The sequence below is a fragment of the Canis lupus genome, chromosome 9 (genome assembly GCF_003254725.2).
Source record: "Canis lupus dingo isolate Sandy chromosome 9, ASM325472v2, whole genome shotgun sequence".
Lineage (NCBI taxonomy): Eukaryota > Metazoa > Chordata > Mammalia > Carnivora > Canidae > Canis > Canis lupus.
Window position 1 is genome coordinate 54,930,206 of NC_064251.1, and position 13,573 is coordinate 54,943,778.

General features: G+C 49.9%; 1 protein-coding gene across 1 annotated transcript in view; it reads right to left on the reverse strand.

Moving 5' to 3' along the window:
• Positions 1–4,383: 4,383 nt before the first annotated feature.
• NCS1 (neuronal calcium sensor 1) overlaps positions 4,384–13,573 on the reverse strand; it is a 49,724-nt gene continuing 40,534 nt past the window's right edge. Inside the window, exon 8 of the mRNA XM_025475487.3 lies at positions 4,384–7,892. The gene's annotated coding sequence lies outside the window, so the exon portion shown is untranslated. The remainder of the gene's footprint in view (positions 7,893–13,573) is intronic.

The following is a 13,573-nucleotide window of genomic DNA, read 5'->3' on the forward strand; positions in this document are numbered from 1 at the left end:
TGTGGTTTCCCAGCAAAGACCCAACTAGCCTAGTCTTTCAGGGCCCCGCAAACCCCCTGGCCTCTGCCCCCCATCTCTAGTCCTTTAGCAAAAGAAAACTCTGCCCCCAGAGCCCTCCCCACTGGAACCCTCAGTCTCCTGAGCCTGTGGAGGAGTACACAGTGGGAAAGGAAGAGGAAAAAGGAAGTGAGTGAGAAGAGGTGACACACTGCACTGTACAGTTTTTATTAAATCACTCTGGCATAAATTGAGAGTTTAGATGCAAACATTTATAGGTGGCATCCGATCATTTAAAATGACCCAGGGGCTCCCGGCTGCTGGCTCGGTTGGTAGAGCATGTGACTCTTGATCTTGGGATTAAGTTCGAGCCCCACATTGGGTGTAGAGATTGCTTTAAAAAAAAAAAATAAGGGACACCTGGGTGGCTCAGCGGTTGAGCATCTGCCTTCGGCTCGGGGTGTGGTCCTGGGATGGAGTCCCGCATGGGGTTCCATGTGGGGAGCCTGCTTCTCCCTCTGCCTGTGTCTCTGCACCCCCCCCGCCCCCCCCGCAGGCTCCATGCAGGGAGCCCGACGCGGGACTCCATCCCAGATCCCAGGACCACGCCCTGGACCAAAGGCAGGCGCCAAACCGCTGAGCCGCCCAGGGATCCCCCTAAAAAATATATTTAAAAATAATAATAAAATAAAATGATCCAGTAGATTGCTCAGTATATTAGGTAGAATTTAAATGTGGCTGTTGACACAGAGACCCAGGATGGCTTAATCAAGATCGAAGTGTGTTTCTTTTCCTCCTAGCGGTCCCTGTGTAAATGGCTCACGGTTGGGGTGGCAGCTCCGCGGGTCAGGGACCCCGGTTTCAGGAAGGCTAGTTTCTGAGTCCTCCATCCAGCCAGAGGAAAAGGGGACGTGAGAGAGGAGGTGTGCTCATCGCTCTCACCCCATTGGTCAGAGCTGGGTCACGTGGCCACACTCAGTTACAAGGGCGTCTGGGAAATGTAGTCCTTTCTTCTGTGCAGCCCCAAGTGCCGCTAAAAGGGGTCAAGAGATATGAGAACAAGCAGAAGGCTCTACCATAGCTATGTGGGCTCACTTTTCCTGCACCCAGATGGCCTTAAAGCTCCTTTCCATGCCCATCACCCTGACCAGGAGCTTCTAGACCAGGGAACCTGTTGCCATGGGATGCACCCTGCACAGGCTCACCCCAAAAGATGGCAGGAAGGAGGCAGCCATGCCAGAGCAGGGGTTCACCTCTCATTCCCCACCCCTGTCCCCACTGCCCATCCTTCTCTTCTCCTCCTCCTCTCTAGGCCTGGTGATGATGTCTGAGTTGGGCTCCAGGGAAGATGAATTAGGGAAGTACTTTCTAACATGCAGACAAGAGTCAGGTTTGGCAGAGCAAGGGGATAGGGTAGAAGGCTGTCAGTGGGGAGAAATGGGGCCATCCTGGGGGCTTGATCTCTGCTATCATGCCCAGGAAATGGCAGCCAGCTAGAGGCATCCTGGAAAAGCAGGTGGCCCAGGTGGAGAAGAAGAGGCAAGGTCTCTGCCTCCAGTGGGCCTCAACCCACAGTGAGCTGCCCAGGGTAGGCTGGGTCAAGGGCAGATCAATGCAGACCTCAATCTATGACCACACAATCTATTTGCCCACACCACATGGGGAGCAGAGGCTCTGAACCTCGTCCCTACAGATGCCTCCCCAGGCTGCCTAGAAAAGACAGGAGCCAACTCCAGCAACAGCTAATACCCACTGCGAGCTCACCATGTGCTGGAAACATTGCCCCAGGCTACCCCCACATCAGCCTTCTGAGCCATATCCTGGTCTTCCCAGAGAGCAGTGCCCCCATGCACTTATTTATTTTCAATGCTTTGGTGGAAATGGAGGGTGTGCATGTATATTACCTCTAGTCTCCATCTCAGGGACAGTCCCTTAGTATCTGAAATACCCTCATTAGGAATCTGCTCTCCAGAAGGAATCACATTAGCATTTTAATAACATGCTGTTATTACAATTGACACTACAGTATGTTCATTAGCAAAGGGCTATTAGAAATCCCTTTTCTTCGGAGAAGTGTGAGGTGGCCAGATAGGCAGTTGGCTAAAAAGATTCCTGGCAGTGAGCTCAGCAGCCCAAGACCCCCCAGAGCTGTGCTCTGGGGTAGGGCCCTGGGGTCCCTGTTCCCCTACTCCTTGGACAGATGGGTGGTGTATGGCTTCTTTTGTGCCTGTTTGCTGGTAAATATTTGGACATTTGACAGGATAAGACCTGCTTTTGTTATAACATTCCATCTGGTGGCAAGGCTGTTGGGTGTGTGTGTTGGGGGGGTGTCTGTGAAGCCATCATTGCCCCTCACTGGGAGTTCACATTTTTACCAGAAAACCCGGTCATCTAGAATGCCTGCCCAATGTCAAGTGATGGAGCTGGGCTGGGAATCAAATCTGATTCTGGAACCTGTGCCCCTAACCACCACCCCACACACACTGTCTTCCCACCATGCCTTTGATTTGCTGTCATGTTGTCTAGAGGAGTTCTGGCCTTCACCCCAGACCCTGCCAGCCAAGGCACTACGTGGGGTGCCCATCATGGCCATGGAGGGTGCCATCTTTGGGTGTCCCTTCTCAGTGGCTGCTTTACCCCCAAAGTGGAAGTCATGTCGGGCCCTCCAGCTTTGTCTTGCAGGCGGTGTTGCCCCGATGATTTGTCACAAAACCAGCTCCAAAACGTGACCTGTTTTTGCAGGTGATGGTTCATTCTAAGGTTGGCCGTTGGGCCTCACTGATATACACGTTTTCCAAGAGACTTCAGCCAAGAGCAATAGTCTATTTCTGATGAATAGTTACACTCTTACTGCAACATCGCCTTTTATTGTCCAAACTCATGCTTCCTCAGCAAGCTCCAGAGAGCAAGGACCATCACATTCTCTGATTCCTCCTCACCCCAAACACTCAGTGCACGGAGGGCCCAGGTGTGTTGAGAAAACACTTGGTTACTTGACTGGAGGGAGGAGGAGCCCCCCCCAAAAAGCCCAGGCTCCAGGCTGAAGGCACCACGGCAGAGGACAGCCCCAACACCTGCCACATCTTGGGGTGCCTTTCTGAGAGCTCCCACAGGTGAATGATTAGCCTGAACCCCAGGCAAATGGAGACAGGACTCCTCTTTAGGACCCAACTGGACAGCCTGCGGTAGAAACAACTCACCGGGGCTTCTCAAAATGCAGTCCCCAGACCAGCAGCCTCAGCCTGGCCTGTGAACTTGTGAGGAAAGCCAATCCATAGGTTCGGCCCAGAGCTAGCTCAACAGCAGCCTGGAAGCGAGGCGGGCACCCCGGGCCGAACTGACATACACTCACCTTTGAGAAGAACTAGCCGAGGCCCCAGTCTTGTGTTTGTACCCTTTAAAGTCTCCCAAGAAACCCTTTAGAGACCCCCCCGGGAGACGACACAGGCAGGAATGGACATGCTGGCTGGGAGTGAGATGTGGGGTGCCCCCCCCCCATTGAACTCTCCGCTTCCCACAACACTGCTTGATATGTTCTGGTTTAATCTTTATGCCCCAGGGTTTGCACAGTCTTTGTCTTGGGGAAACTGGGCAGACAACACCCAAAGCAAGAGAAAGGGTGTCACAGGAGGAGGAAGAAACCTAAAGATGAAATGAAAAAGAACAGAAACGGACAAAGCAACAGGTCCACACAAGGGAGCCAAGGACAAGTCAGGAAGCGTGTTTAATTGGCATGACATGGCAGACATACATCAGGAGCACGAGAGGAGGCCTGGGCACGCTAAGTGGCCCTTGACCACCCTGGGGCCTCACCCTGCCCCCACCTGCGCCACCAGGGCAGGGACCTGCTTCTTCCCCAGAGACACATACCAGCGCATTCAGACAGGACAGCACCCCAAAAAGAGGCTCAGAGGGAGTTGGAAAGGCAAACAGAAAGAAAACAACCATAGCCAGGAGACATTGCTTTTTTTTTTTTGGTTAAGAGTTGCCCTAATTCCTGTATGAAGTTGCAGGCACCAGGTGGGGGGTACAGGACAACTCAGACTGCCCCACTGGCCTACCACGTCTGCAAGGTGCTCCGACCCCTATGCACACGCTGGGTCTCCACTCCTCGTTTGACCCTGTGAGGGGGGCTGAGCAGACACCTGCTCCCCATCCCAGGGTCAGAGGAGCTGAGCAGGGCTGACGGGCCCGGAGTCTCAGAGAGCCGGTCACTGAGTCAGACTGGGAGCCCCAGGTCCCTGCAAGGACGTAGGGAAAACAAGTATAGAGGCTGCGGAGCGGTGGGGCAGGCGGGGGTGGGGGCGTGAATTCTGCGTGTGTCCCGGTTCTGGGCAGTAGAGAGAGCCTGAGCCTAGATGCCAAGACAGAAGATGGGACCAACTGTTTATTCAACAAAAGCCTTTTATTCATTCAAAAATCAACCATTGGGTTTATTCCGCAGATATTAAAAAAATGGGTAGAGGGCAAGGCTTCCCATCATGGTGCCCTTAAGCTAATTAACTTGCTATCCCCGGGGGGCGGGGGGGACCTAGAAGAGGGGCATCTGGGAGACACGCTGCCAAGAAGGCGGGCTGGAGCCCAGGCCCGGGCGAGATCCGCGCCCCCTCCTAGCACCCCACCTCCCGCTGCCCCTCCAAGCGCCTGTTCGGCCTGTGGGGACCCCCACGTGCCTTTGCGGCTCCCCGCCACGAGGGGGCGCGCCCACGTCCCCCAGGCTCCCCGGACGCGGAGGCGAGGCTGCACCGGGAACCGGGTTCTGGGTGCGGGGTGCGCGGAGGGGCTTTCTCCAGGGAGAGGCTGCCTCTCCCCGGGGTGGGGGGCGGCCCCCCTTCCTCCCCTCGGAGAAAAGGCAGGTTCCCGAAAGCCCAGTGGGCCTGCCGTCTAGGAAGTTGGCTGCCAAACAGAAAAGCGGTTCAGGGGAAGGGAGGACACACACGTTTGCCTTGACGTTACTGGAAACGTTGCCCGGTTCAGTATCGGGAACTCTGGCATCGTCCTCAGTGCCACCAACACAGAGCGGGGAGCGACGCCCTGAGCAGGAGGCAGGGGCCGGAAGGTCAGGAGAGGGAGGAGAGCCTGGCCTCCGGTGGGTCTGGAATCCCCAGGGAGCAGCGAGTGACGGCCTGGGGAGGGGAGCAGGGATCCCTGCCGGGGACAGAGACCCACAGCTGCTCAAGACTCCAGATCTAGAGGCCTGGTGAGAGGAGGGGACAGACTGTCCCTGCCCAGGAACCTCGGGCACAAATGGCCAGTGTCCAGCACCCTGCCGGCAGCTCTGGGCCGCCCCGGGGCATGGACCCAAGGTGCGCTGGAGCCATGCGTCCACGGAAGGCCTGCTGAGGCCAAAAGCCACAGCCGTGGCTCCAAACCAAAAGGTCAAAGGGCAAGAAGGTAGGAGGAAGGCCTCACAGGCAGATGCTCCATTGATGCCTGGGAATCGATGCCTGAGCTAGGGGGATCCACAGGCTTAACCCTGGTGATTCTGAGCTACAGGTCCCTTACGGAGACGATGCCTCTAGCATGGGCTGCAGGACAGCATCTCCCCACTGGGCCAGAGGCTGAGGCAGAAGCCAGAGAAGTCTTGTGACATGTGGAAGGACCCCCCCCACCCCCAAACCACCAACATGACCTCCCACACTAAGGTCCTAGGCCAGAGCCAGGATTGGGTGGGGAGTCTGAGGCTCCCGAGCCAGTGCCTGAGCAGAAAGGTGACCCCAGCGACCTTGAGGGGCCCACCCTGCAAGGTCACCTGTGAAAATGGAAGTGCTCCCTGTAACACGGAATCTGGGGGCTTACAGTGGAGGTGGGGTGCAGCCACAGGCTCTGCTGAGCAACAAGGGAGTCTGGGACTGCTGAGTGCACCAGCCAGCGGGAATGGACATGCAAGCCCTGTACTGGCACAGCCAGGCTCTGGTGGAGGGTCTGTTAGCTGAAGGTTAATTAGCAGACACTCTGGCCTCCTGGCAAAGTGCAAAGTGAAGACCAAGGACAATTCAAAGTGAGGACCAAGGGCCAGCTTCTCCTCTCCTGGGGCTGGGGCAAGCAGGGAGATGGCAGCCTGCTGACCTTGCAAAGAAGTGGGAATTCTAGACTCAGGCCTGCCCTACAGACTCTAGGGGGTTGCTTCCCACCTCAAAAGGCTTCCTTCCAATGAGGACTTGTCTGGGGCCAGAAACACAGCTCAAGAGTCCAGGGGAGACCAGGAAGGATTGCAGAGAGAACCAGGTAGGTCATCTGACCCCACACATCACACCCAGCGGCTGCCATGTCCCCACAGACTCGTGCCAAGAGACCAAATAGTGACTCAGACCCTTCCCATGTCTTTTGGGGTCTGGCAAACTTAGGCATGGACCATAGAATCATAAACTGCAAGAAACCCAGGCTTACAACCATACAGTGTCAGCACGGAAAAGGATCTTCCAGATCAATCAGCCCAAGCCTCTGGCCCAAGGTCATCTGACTTTCCTGGTGGCAGTTCTGGGGCCATCCTGTCTGGGTGGCAGGCAGAGTTAGACACATCCTAGGAGCACATGTGGGCCACAGCCCCGAGGAGCCACTACTGGGTGGGACTGCCTGCAGCCCTTCTCTCCTACCCTCCCTCCCAGCACCTGAGCTGAGAGGGAAGAGGAGGAGGAGGATGCTCTGTGGGTCAAGAGCAGACAGGCAGACAGAAGAGCGAGTGGGAGAGAACTGAGCGACTATCTTTAAAACCCACCAAGGAGGGAGAAGGAGCCCTTCCTTCTGCTCACTTGCTTGCAAAGAATGCCCGTCCCCCACTCTTGCTGGCTCCCAGTCTCCATGCTGCTGCAGACACCAAAGCAAGAGTTGAGAAACCCAAAGATGTCCCCTGTTTGTCCTCAGAAAAGATGCTGTGGAGCCAGAGAAGGACCCAGGATGGGGAGTGTGGATAGGAAGCAGAGAAAAGGAGTTCAAGAGGAGGCATTCGGGCTGGAGGGAACAGTGCATTAGCCATTTTAGAGACCCACCCTTCCCCTCTCCAAACATCGAGCACGGTATCTGGGAAAAAAAAAAAAAAAAAAAGAAAGGAGAAAAAGAAGAATTAGAAGAAGGAGAAGAAGAGGGAAAAGGAGGAGAAGAAGGAGGAAAGTTTTTTGGCTTCTTGGCCGCTGCAGGCCACCATCCCCCCAAGCGCAGGTGGGCGAGGGCGTGCACATGTAAACGGTAGGCCCCGCATCCCTGGGAGCTCTGGACACACGGGGCAGCAGCAACAGTTAACAACCAATAAATAAAAGATATCAATTATATATGTATAAAAAAAATTCACTTTCCCCACAAAAAGCACAATACTGTTATCACAAAAAAAATCATCATCATCATCATTAATCATCCTAGCCACGCAGGTGGTCTCGCCGCTCGAGGATGGGACGTGGAATAACGTCCACGCGACTCCCCGCGGCCTCTCCGGCTGCCGAGGGACGGCCGAGGCGGGAGGCAGTGTTCTCTGAGGTCTACGCTGGCCTTCTCCCCATCTGTCAGTCTGTACCTTCTAGGACAGAAGGTAGCTGTTGGGTTTTTGTTTTTGTTTTTTTTCTTTTTTCAATGTCTGTTTGAAATAAAAAAACAAAAGCACACGCGCAGGAGAGCGGGAGGGACCCAGGGGCTGCCTGCGAAGCAGCCGGGTCCCTGGTTTTGCAGAGGGCTATAGCCTTTTCCGTTTCATGTCGGTTTCTGGACAAGCAGAGGTTGTTGGCGATCGGAGCCGGTGGCTTCAGGCGGCGGTGGGTGCGGGGCAGGGGTGAGGAGAGCCGGGCCTCACGGTTCCAGGGCGGCCCGGCTGGCCATGGATGCGGACAGGCTGGGTGGACACAGAGGGTGGTGTTGGGGCGGCGGTGGCCTCATGGCACGGGAGGAGGTGAGTGGTTCCCAGGCATCTGGAAGACACAAGGAGGTGAGATAGGCATGGAGCTGGCTGCTGGGCACATGCGCCCCTGGGGCTAGAGGGAGATTCGGCTAAAGGGCAGGTGGCACACTGTCAGAAGCCCTCAAATGTCACGAGCACACCCCCTGATCCAGCCATTTGGTGTTTAGTGTTCATCCTTTTTTTTAAGAAAAAGATTTTATTTATTTATTCATGAGAGACACAGAGAGAGAGGCAGAGACACAGGCAGAGGGAGAAGCAGGCTCCATGCAGGAGCCCAATGTGGGATTTGATCCTAGGACCCCAGGATCACACCCTGAGCTGAAAGCTGATGCTCAACCAGTGAGCCACTCTGGCGTCCCGGTATTTATCCTTAAGAAATAAATATGGTGTTTCCTGCAGCAACATCCATAATAGCAAAATAGAAAGGGAGGGAGCGAACTCAGTGCCCATTAATAGGGAGCTGGTTGGATACACAGGACACAGCCATAGGGTCAAATGACTTGCAACCATTAAAAACAAACGCATGGCATGGCCAATAAGCTCAACACAATTAGCCATCAGGGAAGCACAAATAAAAACCACAATAAGGCACCACTTCACACCCACTAGGATGGCTATCATCAAAATACAGGGAAATAACAAGTGTTAGTGAGGGTGTGGAGACACCGGGCCCCTCACCCTTGCTGGTGGGGAGGTAAGATGGTGCAGCCGCTGTGGAAAACCGGCTGATGGTTCCTTAAAAAGCTAAACATAGAGTTGCCATAGGACCCAGCAATTCCACTTCTAGGTATACACCCCAAAGAACTGAAAATCAGGACTCAAATCCATGCACATCAACATTCACAGCAGCGCTATTCACAGCTGTCAAAAGTGGAAACCGGGGCACCTGGGTGGCTCAGTCATTGAGCGGCTGCCTTCAGCTCAGGTCATGATCCCGGGGTCCTGGGATCGAGTTCCGCATGGGACTCCCTGCATGGAGCCTGCTTCTCCCTCTGCCTGTGTCTCTGCCTCTCTCTCTGTGCCTCTCATAAATAAATAAAGTCTTAAAAAAAAAAGAAAGGTGGAAATCCAGATGTCCATCAGTGGATGAGCAGATGAACAAGACGTGGTCTGTCCACACAGTGGAGCACGACTCAGCCATAAGAAGGAATGAAGTCCCGAAACACAACACAACATAGATAATCCTTGAAAATAATATGCTAAATGAAAGGAGCCAGACAGTAAGGGCCACATATTTCATTTATATGTAAAATTTCATTTATATGAAATGTCCCAAATACGCAAATCCATAGAGACAGAAGGGAGGCTGTGGTTTCCAGGAGCTTGGTTGGAGGTGGGATGGGGAGAGATGGCTTAGTGGATACAGAGTTTGATTTTGGGGGGATGAAAAGGTTTTGGAACTAGACAGAGGTGATGGTTGCACATCATTGTGAATATACGAAATGCCACTGAATTGTTCACTTGAAAATGGTTCAACCTAACCTACTCTTCCCCTCTGCGAAGGGATACCCTGCTGGCTCTGTCACTAGAGCATGCAACTCTTGATCTCGGGGATGGGTGTTCAAGCCCCAGGTTGGGCATGGAGCCTCCTTAAAATAAATAAATATCTTTTAAAACAACAAAATGGTTAATTTTGTTAGGTGAATTTTGCCTTGATATGTTTTCAAACGTTTACAAAAAAAAGGCATGGAGGACAGTCCTGTCTTTTAGCATCTGCACCATCCACAGATCCTTCCCGTAACCTGCTCCACTTAAATATCACATCCTGCTTCCCTGACTATGCGCATGTAGGTGTCTGATCCCAAAGGGGCTACTTCCCATATCTGTGTGAGATGACCTGAAAGCATCATCTGGGTCAGTCAGAAGCTACGTGGCAGTGGCCCTGGAGGAACAGTAAGGCCCCACAAGACTGGAGTTAGGGTGGCCGCCACAGTGCAAGTGGGGGGAAGAGTCACCCAGGGAGAGACCTGTGTCCTCTCAGCCTTCCATCCTTGTGTCAACCCTGGGGCGCTTGGCTGGGTTTCTAATCGCATGCTCTGCCTTCTGTGGCAATCTGTGAACCCTGGTGATCCACAGCATTACCTTCTGGTTAAACCCGCAAACATGATGAAATTCATCAAATGCATTTAGATCCACAAATTCATGATTACATATTTAAAAAAAAAGTCATTGGTCATCTCAAAAGGATGTTAGAAATCCAACTCATGGGCGCCTGGGTGGCTCAGTGGTTGAGCGTCTGCCTTTGGCTCAGGTCATGGTCCTGGGATCAAGTCTCTCATCAGGCTCCCCACAGGGAACCTGCTTCTCCCTCTGCCTATGTCTCTGCCTCTCTCTGTGTGTGTCTCTCATGAATAAATTAATAAAATCTTAAAAAATCCAACTCATTTTGAAAACTGAAAAGGAGGAAGAATCAAGTATCTTTCCTGCCTTTCTTATGAAAACTAGGCTTGAAAAAAAAAAAAACAACCTAGGCTTTAGAGTAACCAAATAGTTGATGAGGGGAAGCTTCCCTATATAGAAGGAACTGAGCTACCAACAAAGGACAGACATCTTTAGAACATCACCTACAGAATGAAAGAATGAAGTGGTCATCACCAATGGCTGCTGATGTCACCGGACCTCACATGCTACCTGGTGGACACCCACAGCCCCAATGGGAGGTGTTCTCAACAAAGGAAACCAAACTGAGCAGAGCACCGGGCAAGCCTGCAGATCTAACTGCCCCTTTCCAGGAAGAACAGGGAGCTGAAGAACATGTTAAAACCACCATCGGGCACAATCAGCAAACTCTAGATGTAGGAGACTCTACAGAATGTGTTTTTCAACAAATAGCCAGCCAAAAAGGGAAGGAGAAACACAGATTAAAATAAACTTAAAAAAAAATAAACTAAACTTGAAAGACCTATCAACCAACTGTAATAGGTGGAATTTATTCAGATTCTGATTCCACTATACAAAAACCTGTGAGGTAAGAGGAAGTGGGAATATCAGCTGCCGACTTGGGGGGAGGAGGGTATTAAGGCATTAGTATTGACGTTTTTACTATTGTGGATTTTGTAAAGAATCGTTATCTTTTAGGAATACATTTTTAAATATTTATGTATGAAATGACAAAATGTCTTGACTTTGCTTCAAAATAACCACTGTGAAAGTGCATGTAGAAGGTATAGATGATACAAGACTGGTGGCAAACTGGTGATTCTGAAGGTTGGTGATCAGTAATGGGATTATACCATTCCCTCCACCACTGCTTGTGACTACTAAGGTTTTTCTTAAAAATCCACATCAAGATTTCCAACAACCTAAGTGTCCCACAGCACGGGACTGGGTAAATCACGGTCCAACTACACAATAGAATACTATGCAGCTATAAAAAATGATGGTCTCAGACAATATTTTTACTGATACAGAAAATATGCAGGATCTCAGTTCTTTAGGGACTGTTAATTATGTAACAGTAATTTATATAACAATTATGATACATCAGAAATCTGAAAAGGCAAATCCATGACAAAAATGATGGAACATAATATAAGTTGGACATGATTAATATCTAGCAAGTTCTAGGATAAGCCTGAGAAAAGGAAGAGGGCAATTTTGGGGATGAGGCAATTTTGGGGGTTGTCTGAAAAGCCTGTCATGGATATAAAGTAACATCTTCTTGGCCACCATGTTGCTGGTGAGAGTCACATGGACATCTCCATAAATGGTGTTAAGGAAAGCCCATGCAGAGATACAGCAAAATGTGAACTTTTTGCCAAGTTGGATAAAACATGTTAAAAATCTCTTTTCTTAGGGTGCCTGGATGGTTCCATTGGTTCAGTGTCTGACTCTTGATTTTGGCTCAGGTCATGATCATGGGGTCATGAGATCGAGCCCTGTGTCTGGCTCCACACCCAGTGGAGATTCTCTCTCTCCCTCTCCCTCTACCTGCCCACCAGCTCCTGGCTCATGCACATATGCTCTTTGCCTCTCTCAAAAAAAAAAAAAAAAAAAATTCTCTTTTCTTAGTGTTGAGTCTCCAAAAGTAAACATAAACGTTTCCTATAAGTTGTTCATTAAAAAAATTTTTTTTTAAAAAAACAGCCAACAACATATGGTTATGAACTCATTGTTGCTGAGGAACTACAAACACATATGTGCTCACAGAAAACCGTAAGGCAGAAACAATTAGGGTGACTGAAAAATAATTGCGCACCGTAAAGAAATTAGTGGCACTGCATGAGTTCTTCTCGGGGGTGAATATATCAAGAACCTATGTTTGTACCACTTTTTCCACAGCCTGCGGGAGACAAAGCAGCACGTCACAGGACAGCTGCCATGGAGGCCACTGGTGGTAAGACACAAAAGGAGCCTCTGGGAAATGAGACAATGGATCATACACACCATGGGACCCAGAGCCATATACGGAGAGCTTCTCAGATCAGAGAAATAACTATGATGGTTCCTTTAGAAATTGGTTTGATTATATATCCCCATGTGACCCAGTTACTGAGTATTAAGTTTTTGTGAGTGTTCGATTCCTTTTAAATCACTCTGGACCCAAAATGCTCACAGTGGTTATATCTGGGTTATACATGAAGGTTTTTAAAAATAAACTTTTTGTATGGAGGTGTTCTGTTTTAACATATTGTCTAATGTCTCTTCAATGGAAAGGGATTTCTTGTGTAAAATCATTAGCAGCAGCAGCCTCATAGAAACTTCAGAACAGCATAAGTCGCCGAAATAAAGCATCAGCAAATCAAATCTGATGATACATAAAAAGGCTAACACACCAGGGTGAAGTGGAGTTTATTCTAAGAATGCAAGGGTGGCTTAGCATTCAAAAACCAATCAGTGTCATTCATCGGGTTAAAATCCAAAAAGGGAGAAAAGTCATATGAGCATCTTGATAGATGCAGAAATTTTTTTTTATGAAATTCAACATTATTCATGATTTTTTTAAAAAACAACTCATAAGAGAGCCACCTGGCTGGCTCAGTCAGAAAAGCATGGGGTTCTTGATCTCCAGGTGGTGAGTTTGAACCCTGCGTTGGGTGCAGAGATTACTTAAAAATAAATGAATATAAATAAAAAATGATTCCTGGTGAACGAAACTTTTTAAATCTGACAAAATCTATCCACAGAAGACCTATGCCAGATATCCTAATAATTCCCATTGAATTAATTATAAATAACTAATCTAATTGTGAATTATGAAAGCAGTTTCCCAAGACCAAGAGGGAGACAAAAACACTCACCTTCACTACTCTTAAGTGACACTGCACTGGAGGGCCCAGCCAGTGCAAGGGAGCAGGATGAAGAAATAGATGACAGAAGGATAGGAGAGGAAGAAATAAAACATAGATAGTCCCAAAGAATCAAAGGCAGACCCTTAGATTTGATAAATGACGTTAGCAGCTTACATAAATCACCAATAAACAAAAACCAACTGAATTTCTAGAAACCAGAAATAAATAGGAAATACAATTTTAGGATTACTATTTATCATACCACCAAAAACAGTGAACATCTAGGAATAAATCTATCATGAGATGTGAAAGATCTTTTAGCTGAAATCAATTAAAATGTCATAGAGGAAACATTTAAAAGGCCTAAATGAATGGATATACCATTTTCAAGGACTGGAACACTCCACAAGAAGACACAGATGCCAATTCTCCCCCAAACTGAACTGTAGAGTCAACTCAA